Raw genomic sequence first — 12,192 nt, 5'->3', positions numbered from 1 at the left:
CCCTAACAACTGCAGCTAATTCAGCAACCTGAGGTGAACCTTCCACCTCAGCAATGTCTGTCTCCCACTGCTGGGTTTGAGGATCCTTCCAAGTCATAACGGACTTGTGGGACCTCCCGGATGTATCTGTGAAGACAGTTAGAGCCCTTTTTAAAGGTCTCCTACTTAGAGCACTTCTCAGTTTTAACGTAAATTGAACATCTTGTTCGAACAATTTGTGAGCGGGCCGCACTACCGAAATTTGTCCTGAGTAGGAATCCAGAGCAAACTGCAACACTTCATTTTCTTGAAACAATTGTTCCAGTATTTTCATAGTATTTTGACCTGATTTTAACTTAACTGGAATGTGAATGCACGTAAAATCACATCCTACTAACTCCCTGATCTGGGTCCTTGCTTTCCGGATCAGTTCTGCTACCAGCTCCTGAGGCTTTGTCAGTCTCTTGGACCTTTTGTGACTGAGGAAAACCCATTCTATGATCAAGAGAGGGTCCCTCTGGTCCCGGTCCTTTTTTGGTGTGTTCCTTGCCTTAGGTGTTTGTTTTTCCTCCCACTGGAAAATAATTCCATGGAGGTGTGGCAACTTACCTAGGATGATAAAATTGAATGGCAGGTCAGGCCGGCATCGGTTGGCCTGTCTTGTGGACATTGCAATTTGAACCTTTTCTAGAGCTTTCCGTGCCTCTGGGGTAACAGACCTAGGAGCACTTGGGTCCTCTCCCCCTTTCAATAAATTGAAAAGAGGGGCAAGGTCTTCATTAGTCAGACCGAGCCATGGTCTTACCCAATTCAAAGACCCACACAACTTGTGGACATCTGCAAGGGTCTTGATCTTTGGATTGATTTCTAGTTTTTGAGGAACAACGGTCCTATTTCCAATTTCTAAGCCCAAATATTTCCAAGGTGGCATCTTTTGAATTTTCTTTTCCTGGAGCTCGAACCCTGCAACAATCAATGCATCGATCGTTAGGTCAAGCGCATGTGTGAGTAAATCATCATTGGGGGCACACACAAGGATATCATCCATATAATGATAGATAATGGCCTTCTCTGCGGCTGCACGTACTGGGGAAAGCAGGGAAGACACATACCACTGGCAGATAGCTGGAGAGACCTTTAATCCCTGAGGAAGAACGGTCCAATGGTACCTTTTCATAGGGAATTCCATATTAATAGAAGGAACTGAGAATGCAAAACGCGGTGCATCGTCAGGGTGCAAGGGGATTTGGAAAAAACAATCCTTAATATCAATAACAGCTAATTTCCAGTCTTGGGGAAGCATTGTTGGGGATGGCATACCAGGTTGGGAAGAACCCATATCTTCAATTACATTATTAATTTGTCGGAGGTCGCAGAGGAGCCGCCATCTCTTTTTGTCAGCTTTTTGGATGACAGACACTGGAGAGTTCCATGGGGACATGGTCTCCACAATGTGGCCCTTTTTTAGTTGCTCTTCCACTAGTTCCTGAAGCACCTTTATTTTTTGTTTACTTAGCGGCCACTGTTTCACCTGAACTGGTTTGTCTGTTATCCACTTCAGTTTTTGGGTGGGGCGCTGTTGTTCAATGACTGCTGTACAAATATGCTGTGGAGAGTCTGGAATATCAATTGTGACACCCCACTGGGCCATTAAATCTCTCCCTAACAAAGGTTCCGAATAATCCAACACAAATGGACGGATATTTGCCAATTGTCCGTTTGGTCCCTCAAATTGAATAATGCTTTTGGATTGTCTTGCCAATTGCAGACCTCCTACACCTTGAAGGTGACCGGCAACATTTTGCAAAGGCCAGTGTGCTGGCCAGTCTTGAACTGGAATTACTGTGCAGTCTGCACCTGTGTCTACAAGCATCTCAATGCATTTAGACTCCCCACCCCCACTGACATTACACCATAATTTGGGTTTGTCTTTCCCAATAACTTGTACTCGGGCGACTGTGGGCCCTGAGTGGCATCCTTTGAACTTGACCAACCACACGACGCCTTGCTGGAATGTTAAGTCTGAGTGACAGGACTCACTCAGCATGGGGGCAAGGGGGAAGGGAGAGAGGTATTGGCACACCTGGGAAAGTGACCTGGAAGGCCAAAATGGGACATTACAGCACACCACAACAGGGCCCCAGCTTCCCAGAAGAGGAAAAATCCCAAAGAAAGGATTTTCTATGAAAAAATGTCCGTGACAGTTTTCCAGAAACATGGGGCAAGTTATGCAGTCCCACTAGTAAGTGTCAGACACAGTGGGAGTTTACTTTAAAGTGAACAAATAAAGATACTTTAAACAAAGGAGAGTATGACTTTCTGGAACATTCTGCTACAGAATATTGTGGGGCAGACAGTACCAGCATGTTCAAAGCAAGAATTTGACAGAACTAGTGGCAAATGTATCCATTAGCATAAATGGGAAGGATGGGTCTGTGATAGACCTTCTAGCATGCATGTACATGCAGGAGCATGAAGGGAGTGGACACAGAAGGGACAGGGCTGGCTTGCTCTGCTTGAATAGTGTCTCTCTGAAACAACAATGAAGTACTTGTGTGAAGGAGGTGGATGTTGTGCTAACCCAATAAGGCAAAGTTTATGTTTTGAGCCATGATTTTTGCAATTGGCTGTGGATACACTGAATAAACATTGAGTGCTGGTGCTTCTCACCTCTGACCTTTTTCTTTAAATCTGTATGGTGTGTAAGGTCATTTGGACCCTGCTTTTTAGGGGCTTTTTTGGTTGGGTGTATTTATTTGTTTGTTTTTTGAAAAGTGTATAGGTTTGAAGCCCTGGTACCTGGGCAGAATTTCTTATTAAAATAATGAAGACCTGGATGTCTTTAGTCTGAGAGACTACAAAGGTGTCTGCTGCTTGAAATTGTAACATGAAATATTTTCAACAAGCTGGGATAAAAGTACTTTCTGTCATTTTATGTTACTTTTTTGGCCCCTTATGCTTGTATATTAAGGCAATTTGTGCTACCAAATAACATGACTTTTTTCTTTTTAACATGAACTTTACTCAGCTGGTTTGGTGAGAGATTTTTTTTTTCCTCACTAACTTCTCCATGTGCTGTCACTTGAATCACAAGTCAGGAGCAGACTCCACTTGGACACATATTGCTGGTTCAGGTTGTATGATCCTAAGTCATAGCTCTCTTCTCTAGCTTGGTCTGCTTGTTTATCTTTCTGTGAAACACCTTGAATGAATGAGGAGAAAATGAGTTATCTGTAACAAAGACTCCATTGTCTTTGAAATTCCTCTTAAGTTATTTAGTATTAGTGTTAGTACTATAACTAGCCATTTGTGTACATTTTAGGATGTGTGTGTGAAAATAAAACCATATTTTTATGCATACATATATACATATACAGCCAGAAATGCCTTATTTCAGCCAGTGTAAAAATACTTTGGTGTTCTAATTCTTTTGCCACCATCCCATATTCTTGTCATGTAGCATAGGTTCTACAATATTTATATATTTACTGGTGGTGAATAATGTTTTGGAAACTCTATGAACATTTCTTTAGCCTGTAGAAGGTGGTTGAATACCTATTCTGCTAATACATTGCTGGCCCCTCCCTCCACGTATTTAAAATAATAGTTGTAACCATTATATAATCCAGTGGATTTAAAGCTACCTTGGAGAGTTGAAGAATGCACAAGGAGAGTCCTAGGAAATTGCAGTATAGGTTGGTAAGTTAGAGGATAAGGAAAAGGAATTTGTATGACCACAGGTGGGAAGTGAACAAAACATATTTTTTTTAATATGATTCTGCAGTTATGCTAAGAGGCCATGTAAAATTCAGCAGGACTAGAGTCTGCCATAGAGTTAATAGGGCTTTTTACGTATATTTATAATTTTCTTTTAGCTGGAATGTGACATGGAATTTTACAAGTTTTGGAGATAGCCAAGACCTGTTTGCACATTGTTTCTCTATCTCATCAACACAGTGAAACACCTGAAATAAACTATTTCATTTTCAAAGTCTAATCATTTTTTTATTAGATTTTTGAAAATTTTCTCATAAATATAAATTAGTCACTGCCTGGATGACTTTTTAGGGAACCAATTCTGTTCAGCTAAGTGCCTTTTTTTGGTTTGTTTTTAATGGAGCATGTATGTGTGTGAATATAACTATAGTTATATAGTTTTTGTGAAGATTATTTGAAAAGGTTTAATTTAAAAATATTTCCTTGATTATTTAATAAAATATCTAGACCCTCTGACTTCCTCTTTAAAGAAAGAACTGTTATTACAGTTACAGTTTGCATGTTGGAAACATGAAGTTGAAATAAACTAATGTTGCTAAAGTTAGTTATTCATTGAAATGTTAACTGTTATGTTGTGATATGATATTTGGGAATAAAATGAGGAATACCTATTCCATAGGTGTAAGGAACCAGTGCTAAGTCTCTCTTAAGAAGGAATTGCTGTACTGGTATTGCCAAAAACAAAGTTGTGGATTTTGACTGTTTTAATCTATATTGGCTTAATTTCAGTCTTGAGAGTTTTTTGTGTCAACTGCCTTTGACAGAGTTGCTGTGAATTTTGCATCTGATGATGTTTAGCCTATAGCTACCTAATGAAAATGCTCTGTCATTAGTAGTGTTTGAAATTCATCAGCTGATCAGGACAGCTGAGGATGCATCTGTAAGTTTTTACACAATCCTCAGAGTTACATTGATGTAAGTCTGGGACAGAGTTCCAACTTCACTAGATTTCTGCATGCCAAAGAGTGCGCAGCATGGCAAAATACTTCCAGAGTAATTTTTATAATGCTATCAATTGAGACCACATGTAATTACAGCATTTTTCTTTTGCCAAAACCTGAGTCTGGAGCCTGTGGTTCTGCACTGTTTTCTTCCAGTTTTTGCTCCTAACAATTATGAGCACTTTGGATTCCAATCTTGAGCCTCATGAAAGTAGCATTGCTTGCTGTTTGGTGTATTTGCTTTGCCTTATCTTCAGTTCCCTCCCCCCCTGCCCCCCCCTTCTTTTTATATATTTTTATTTCTTTTTCCTTGGTGTCTTTCTTTGTGATTCTCCACTAAAGCTTTACCAGGTGACAACAAAAAAACCTTTATCTAGGCTTCTGTAGATTTCACAGTTATGTTGAGTTCTTGTATAAGGAGACTGTAAGTTGTGGGTACTGAATTTCCTAAATAAACTGTTTAACTGAATTGCTTGGAGAGGCCACAGTGGCCTAAAATGAACAACAGGGAACAAAACATGCACATTTTAAAATACAGATGCCAAGACTGCAATGAAGAATATTTCCTAAATACCACAGAGAAAAATTGCATTTGATGTTTATGTTATAAATTAAATGGACAGGTTGACTAGTTGATCAACTAATGTCAAGACCTACTTAAACTAAACTTCAGTATATAAACTGTGGGTTATGGTAATTGTCTTTCTTTGTAAGAGTGCAGTTGCCAGGGTTTGCGAAGAAGTGTTTGTTAGGTAGGAAATAAGGAAAAGCAGGCCTAGCAACAGAATGAATTTACAGTGAAGTTTATCCATTAATTTCTTCAAAAGTGCAAGTTCTGCTAAGCTTATTTTTAGAGGGCATCACAGACATGTCCCAAAAGTAGAACTTTGTAGGGAAGAAGAGAGGATAAATCTAAAATGAGAATTGTGGTTTTTTTGTTTAGAAGTTTACAAAGAGAAACTGCAGCAAGCAGTGGAGATTGCTTTTTCTCTCCCCTATTTTCAAATACATATGTAGATGAGGCTGTGGAAATGAGGGACTCCCAGCTCTTTGGGAACAATGCCCAAACCCAGTACAGAACCTCCTTGTCTTGGATTAGAGAAGTAACCTGCGTGTAATGACATTTTTTCTTCCTCCTAGACCCCTGTGTCCTTAAAAACATCTCCTGTAGTTTCAAAGGCAAAAAAACCCAATCATGACAGAGATTTTTCAAAGCAAAAAACTTTGATCTGGTTTTTTGCCTAAATGTTTCCTAAGTTATAGAAGCCATAAAATACATATTACAAATATGGTATTGACTTTTTGAATTCTGTCCCCAGTTAGAAATTAAATAATTGCATTATATTACGATATGATATTTCAGCTACTGTGGAAATAGTGCTACTTTAAACTAGTGTATGTTTCTTATGCAGGAATGAGACAAAGGGATTTTAAGGCTTTGGTTAAATTGGCTGCTGTGATAGGGCACTACTTATGATATTTTTAACCACTTTAAACTGAACCAATGCTAGTTTTTATGTAGATAAGACCTTACGTCAGAGGACTGTTGGGTCATATAATAGACATTATTCTGTATTTTCACTTAAAAGGTAAGTTATAGAGGGAATTGTGAAATTATGATAAAAAAATTAATTGCAGTGGCCATGTGCTGATATGGAAGAGATTCCTCACATTTTGTTGTCTCCCACACTTGAGAGTTGAAGGGCAAGGATGAGAGAGCGAGTGAGAGCACTTATATGTTACTACTATTATACTGCTAAATATAACATTACTGTTAAATTGTATTATATACAAAAGTATACTATTAAATTATTTTATATATATACATTACTATATATAACACCACTGTTACTTTTATTTTAAAATTATTTATATTTCCCTTAAAATTCTGACTCAAAAGCTGAGTGAATGTCTGGTGTTATTCTCCTTGCTTTCAGCATCAAGAAACAGCTTCAAGGTCTCACACCTTCAAAAATAAGTCTTTTAAGAAATCCAGTATCTGTGGATTTTGCGAACAAGTCATTGACAACCAAGGAATTTCCTGCAGAGGTGAGTAATATATGATGTGGTTTTTACTTTCTTGCTTTGTTAAGAAAATTAGCTTTATATTAATGTTAAAGTTTCTAGGAATACATGTTTCTGGTAATTCCCCTTGGACTAAGTTACCTTTGGTTTATTTCCTTCCTTTGTACAGTAGGATTCCCTGCTACTGTCAGGAAATAGGATTCTGTAGTAGGTAATTGGACTTGTATATTCATGTGCTTTTACTACTATGGTATTCAGACAGAATAAGGCAGTGCCTGCCGAGGATCTGTGAGGGGGCATATGAGTGACATTTGCATGGTGGATAACACTTGGCTCTGGAATTCAGTCTACAAATAAGGAAGTGTGTGAGCCTTGCTCTCTGAGACATGAAGGATATATCTATGTTAATTTGCAAAAAAAAAAATCACAAAAGCAGTTGTCTATTTCCTTTAATTTTTCTATTTGCATTATGCTCTGTCTAATCCTTAGTCCTTCAGTCTAATCGCTCACTGAAAGAATAAAGATCTCCTGGATAACACAGACTAGAGACTGTCTGCCTGCGGCATTCCTGCCTGCACCTTACTGCTGTGTTCCCTCACTCTTCTCCCTTGTAGAAATGCCCATCCTTTCATCTTCTCCATGGGGATACCTGTGATAAATATTGGGAAAGCTTAATATGTCTTTTCTGCAGGTTATCTGGGGATAGGGCTTTTGATCCCCTGGTTCTGCCTGGTTAATGTTTGACTCCTGTTATTTTACATTAATCAAACAGTTTCTTTACTTGCTTTATGCATGGAGTACCTCCCAGAATGAGAATGTTATTGTCTGTTCATCTAAAAAGTAGTTGCTGTTTTCAGTTAGAGGTGTTTGCACCAACTTCAGGTTTTAGTTGAATCTCCTTCTCCCATCTCCACCCTTCCATATTCTTCAGGCACGTTAGGATCCCTCTGAGGGTTTGAGAGGGAAGTGTGAGAGGATGTGAAAAGGATGTGGCCATTTTTAGAGCTATGGTACAGACTGCACCATAGAACAGCTATATATTCAGCATTGTAGCTAGCATCATAGGAATGGTAATCATGTATGCATTAAAAAAAAAAATTCGTCTGTCGGTCCTTCTGGAGGTTGATTCCAAAGTTCTTAGGATTTAGTTGTTTTCAAATTAGCAGAAATTTTTTGGAAGGAAGACTGTTTAGTGAAGGAACTGCCTAAAGACCCTCTTGATCAGCTTCACTATAAAAAGTACTCTATCAGGAGAGAATCAGAACTTTGATTCATAGAATGATTTAGACTGATAAAGACCTCTGACATCATTGTGTCAAAGTGCTAGCCCATCACGTCCAAGTATAACACTAAACCATGTCCTAAAGGGCCACATTGATGTGTCTTTTAAATGCCGCTTCCTTCCAACACACTCCCCATTCAAATACATTCATGTCTATGATACATCTGTGTCTGTATCGAAGTCAGTTTTGGATAAAAAAGCTGTGAGTGGGTGTTGTGTAGGTTTTTAGTAGTATATGGTAGTCGTTTTGGGGGTGTGTTTTTTAGCCCTGTCTTGTAAATGTGGTGCGTAAAAACTTACTGTGAACAATGAATGTTTGAATGAAAGGTGCCTTTGAATGATGTCCCTTTATCCTTTCATACTTCATTCTGTCCCAGTAAAGCATTCTCAGTTAGAGTTTTTTTACAAAAGCAGTGGCAGAAAGGAAAGAGAGTTGAAGGATGGGAAGCTCCTGGCTCTTCTTCTGCATGGTAAGCATGTTTGTCTTTGATACAGATTCTCATTATGAAGTAAGGACAAAAAGCTGTGGATTGATTTTGACAGTACCTGCATATCTTGCAGTAAGCCCAGAACTGCACAACTCCCCGTCTCTCTTCAGCACTACCTCAAACTTGAATGTTCTGGTTTGATTTTCCCTGAAGTACAGTATATTTTAATTCACGGCTAAGCAAATAATACATAATAATCTTGTACATTTACATGGTTAGCAAAAGGCCACTAGAGTTACAGAAGCCTTTGGAATTTTTTAAAGCTGCTTACCCTAAATGTTGAATGTTCACTATTTTACCTTATTTGTAAATGTAGAAACCCCTCTGAGGATCCCCCTGATGGGGGACTACAAAGTTCTGTGCCAGTATTGACAGATGAATGGGACTTTTGTTTTTTTTGGTCTTCAGGTTGCTGTTTATTTTTTTCTTATCAAAAGTTCAGCACACTGTCTACATCTCACACTTAGCATACAAAGAGAAGGCACCGAAAGTCACAAGGCACACAAGTTCAAGGTCTTTTAAAGCTATTTTGTTCAATTAACTCTTAGAATGTACTTTATTTCTATCTTTCTACCAATAACTAATTATTTGTCTGTTCATGCAACATCTGCATTGCGATTCTTTCTAACCAATCACTCTATGCTACCAACACTGCAGAAAATGAAGCAGATGAAGAACAAGAAGGCGATCAGACAATGCCCAAAATCCTCCATCTTGTCTTCTATCTACCTCCATCCTAAAAACCCAAATCTCTAAGTTTTTCACCCTGTGATAAACTATACTACTATCTATTTCACACACTTGTAGATTTCAAATAATCCCAAAGTCTTGGAAGCTTTCTCCATGGATGAAGGTTAAAAGCGGTATTCTCCTGGGGATCTTCTCAGGACAGGCAGAGAAATATTCCCTGTGCAACAGGGTTCCAACAGTAAACAAGCTGTCATAAGGATGTAATTTCTGTCTTTACAAGTGGATTTCTATTTTATTATTTTTACTTTATATTTTATATAAATAAAATAGATGTTAAAGTTTTCTTTTATTTCCTTTGAAAAATTATTATTTATCTTTGTTGTGTTGTGATTGAATAATTTTTAGTGTAGAACAGAGAGCTCTGAACCTCCTGAATCTCTAGACTTCCTGGCAATTAAAAAAACTGGAGACCAGATTTGGGAAATTTGAGTAATTTTAAATAAGAAAGTATAATTTCACAGCTCTTAGAACATTGATGTGATGGGTGAAATATATGTGAAAAGTTGAAGCACTGTACAGATGTCTTTTGATGAAATTCCTGTCATCTCCAGTTGATAGTTAAGTTACCTGGTTTAGGTTTAGCTGCTAGTGAGGCTTTACATTCAATACAAAGAATTCCATAAACTAATTTTTGAACTTAAAGCAATTAATGATTCTTTGAATAAATTGAGTGTCTTTTTGTTCATCTAATGTAGCTATGAATGTGTTTGTTTTGGAAGTATATATGTTAGAGTGATGCAAATAGCAGTTCTTGTAGAATTTTAGTTCCCTTGTCTTAGGTTTTTTTTCTTGAAACCTTTTTCCTTGATGCTTTACCTACATTTGAGTTTTGCTTTCTTCCTTTGATACTTTCTTACTTTAAAACATGTATAAGTGTTAGCTAGAGGTGCCAAATTATATTGGTATGTGCTGTTAACTATTGTGAGCAGAGAAATGCTTACCATGATATTATGTGCAAGCTGAGTGTAATAAAGAATGCAATTCATCTTCTTGTCTTATTTGTAAGATATTATACATTTTAAAATGTAAATTGTAAATTGTATTAACATGTGTTTCATTCATTTGTTAATTGGCTTATAGTAAATAAGTCCTGGACTATTTCATTGAGCAGGTTAATGGTAGAAACTATGTTCTCATCAAATTGCAATATCTGTGTTTAATCAAGTGCTTTCACATGCTTACAGACTGTAGATCAAGATTTGAAGACTGTTGGAACAATTTTTCTTCTTTAAGAGGTTTGCTTTTTTCTTTGAAATTCACCTACTTGTTTGTGACTGTGCTTGTGGTTGTCTAGTGATCCACTTAATATCTCGCTTTTGGATTAGTTGGTGTTACTCAGTTGAAAAAGCCTTCTGTATTTAATCAAATTCATTGCTTGTCAAATTCATGACAAGTCAAAATACATTTTTATATTAAGACTCATATGGACATGACAGATTGTTTGGGTGTACTGTGTGTGCAAATATATGCGTATTTAATTTAATATTATTATGTTGCAGGTGTTTTATATACTCTGTTTTTCAGTAAGTGTTAAGACCAGTAATAAGTTATGAGCATCTTCATAATGTGCAAAGCATGTCTCTTGTTACAGTCCTGGCAGACAAACTAGAAAGCTTGAAATTGAATTTGAATTGACAAACTAGAATACTAGAATTTGTATCCTGCTTGGGCTAGTGGCATTACAGTTGGCTCTAAATGGCAAAGAGTGCAGTGAGGTGCGAGTATTTGTGTCAGTCTGATTTCCATTGAGTGATCCTTGTGAATTAAGATCCTGCAAGGTGCTTACATGGGTATATTATGAGATGTATCTATGTATCTATCTGTCGAGCTATCTAATATTATATATATATATATATACACACTGTAACTTCAACACAACTAAGCCACCTTCTAGTTAATTATGGCAATGGACGTTGGTTGATTAACCATAAGATCATTAATTATGGCAACAGGCATACCCATCAACTCATGTTGATGTTATAACATGGGAAATTTTTGAGAGAATGGAAAGATTGTAATCAAATTGAAGGGGATTTTCATCATATCACTATTTGCTCTCTGTGTGGTGTTTGTACACTTGTTTTCTTGAGGACTGATCCAGCAGATCAGCTTGTCTTCTGCGGGATGGTTTTAAGATGGCTTTGAATCTCTTTTATGTGTGGCTTAGACTCACCAAGAAATAGCAGAAAACAAACCAGAAAACCATACTATTTTCCAAAGTAATTAACTACTAATTACCTCCAAATTTAAAGCAGGATATGCAGCTTATAGGACCAAATGGCATGGTCTGTTGTTGTCCCTAGAGCAGATGAATAACTTAACAGCTCTGGTGAACTCTAAGGAAGAGAGATTAGAAAATTGCTCAAGCAAGGCTCAATTTGGTTGGGACCCAAGCTCTTACTGTAAAATTTCATTTGACTTTCAGTCTTGTTTGTGAGGGTGTCCAAGTGAGACTGTGTTAATTGAAGCAGAGAAGTCTTTTTAGTGACCCCTCAGAAATGGGTGGAGGTTGACCTGGATATGAGTGACACGGAGTGTACTGTCCTAAAAAGGAGGAGAGTGAAGAAAGAAATATGGACTGCAGCCCATCTGTGGCACTGAAAGCTTGGAATTGTCAGCCTCTCTTCTCTAGATAAAAGGTGAACACAGTAAATAGCAAGTTCCACTGGATTAGTAAAATGTACTCTAACACAATTCTTCAAGATATGCATTAATATTTCAGTGCAGAGCTTAGCTAGTGAGACATGGAAGCTATGCACACCATGGAGTTATGTGCATAACAACAGCACAGACATAAAAGGGAATGATGATTAAAGACTTACTGGAGCATATAGAGATACAAAAGAAGCCACTGTAATCACCAGGCATTACGCAACTGGTACATAAGCATTCTGGCTGAACACACCCACTCTGTAGCTGAGAGAGACAGTAAAATTGACATCCTTTGATG

General features: G+C 37.6%; 1 protein-coding gene across 2 annotated transcripts in view; it reads left to right on the top strand.

Annotated features, from left to right (window-relative positions):
* Positions 1–6,641: 6,641 nt before the first annotated feature.
* Positions 6,642–12,192, top strand: part of TNS3 (tensin 3) — a 162,550-nt gene continuing 156,999 nt past the window's right edge. The window contains exon 1 of one of the 2 annotated variants that reach the window (XM_058034826.1): positions 6,642–6,746. The gene's annotated coding sequence lies outside the window, so the exon portion shown is untranslated. The remainder of the gene's footprint in view (positions 6,747–12,192) is intronic. The other variant, XM_058034748.1, reaches the window with a different exon arrangement.

The sequence above is a fragment of the Melospiza georgiana genome, chromosome 1 (genome assembly GCF_028018845.1).
Source record: "Melospiza georgiana isolate bMelGeo1 chromosome 1, bMelGeo1.pri, whole genome shotgun sequence".
In the NCBI taxonomy this organism is placed as follows: domain Eukaryota; kingdom Metazoa; phylum Chordata; class Aves; order Passeriformes; family Passerellidae; genus Melospiza; species Melospiza georgiana.
This window is presented reverse-complemented; position numbering and strand designations above follow the sequence as displayed.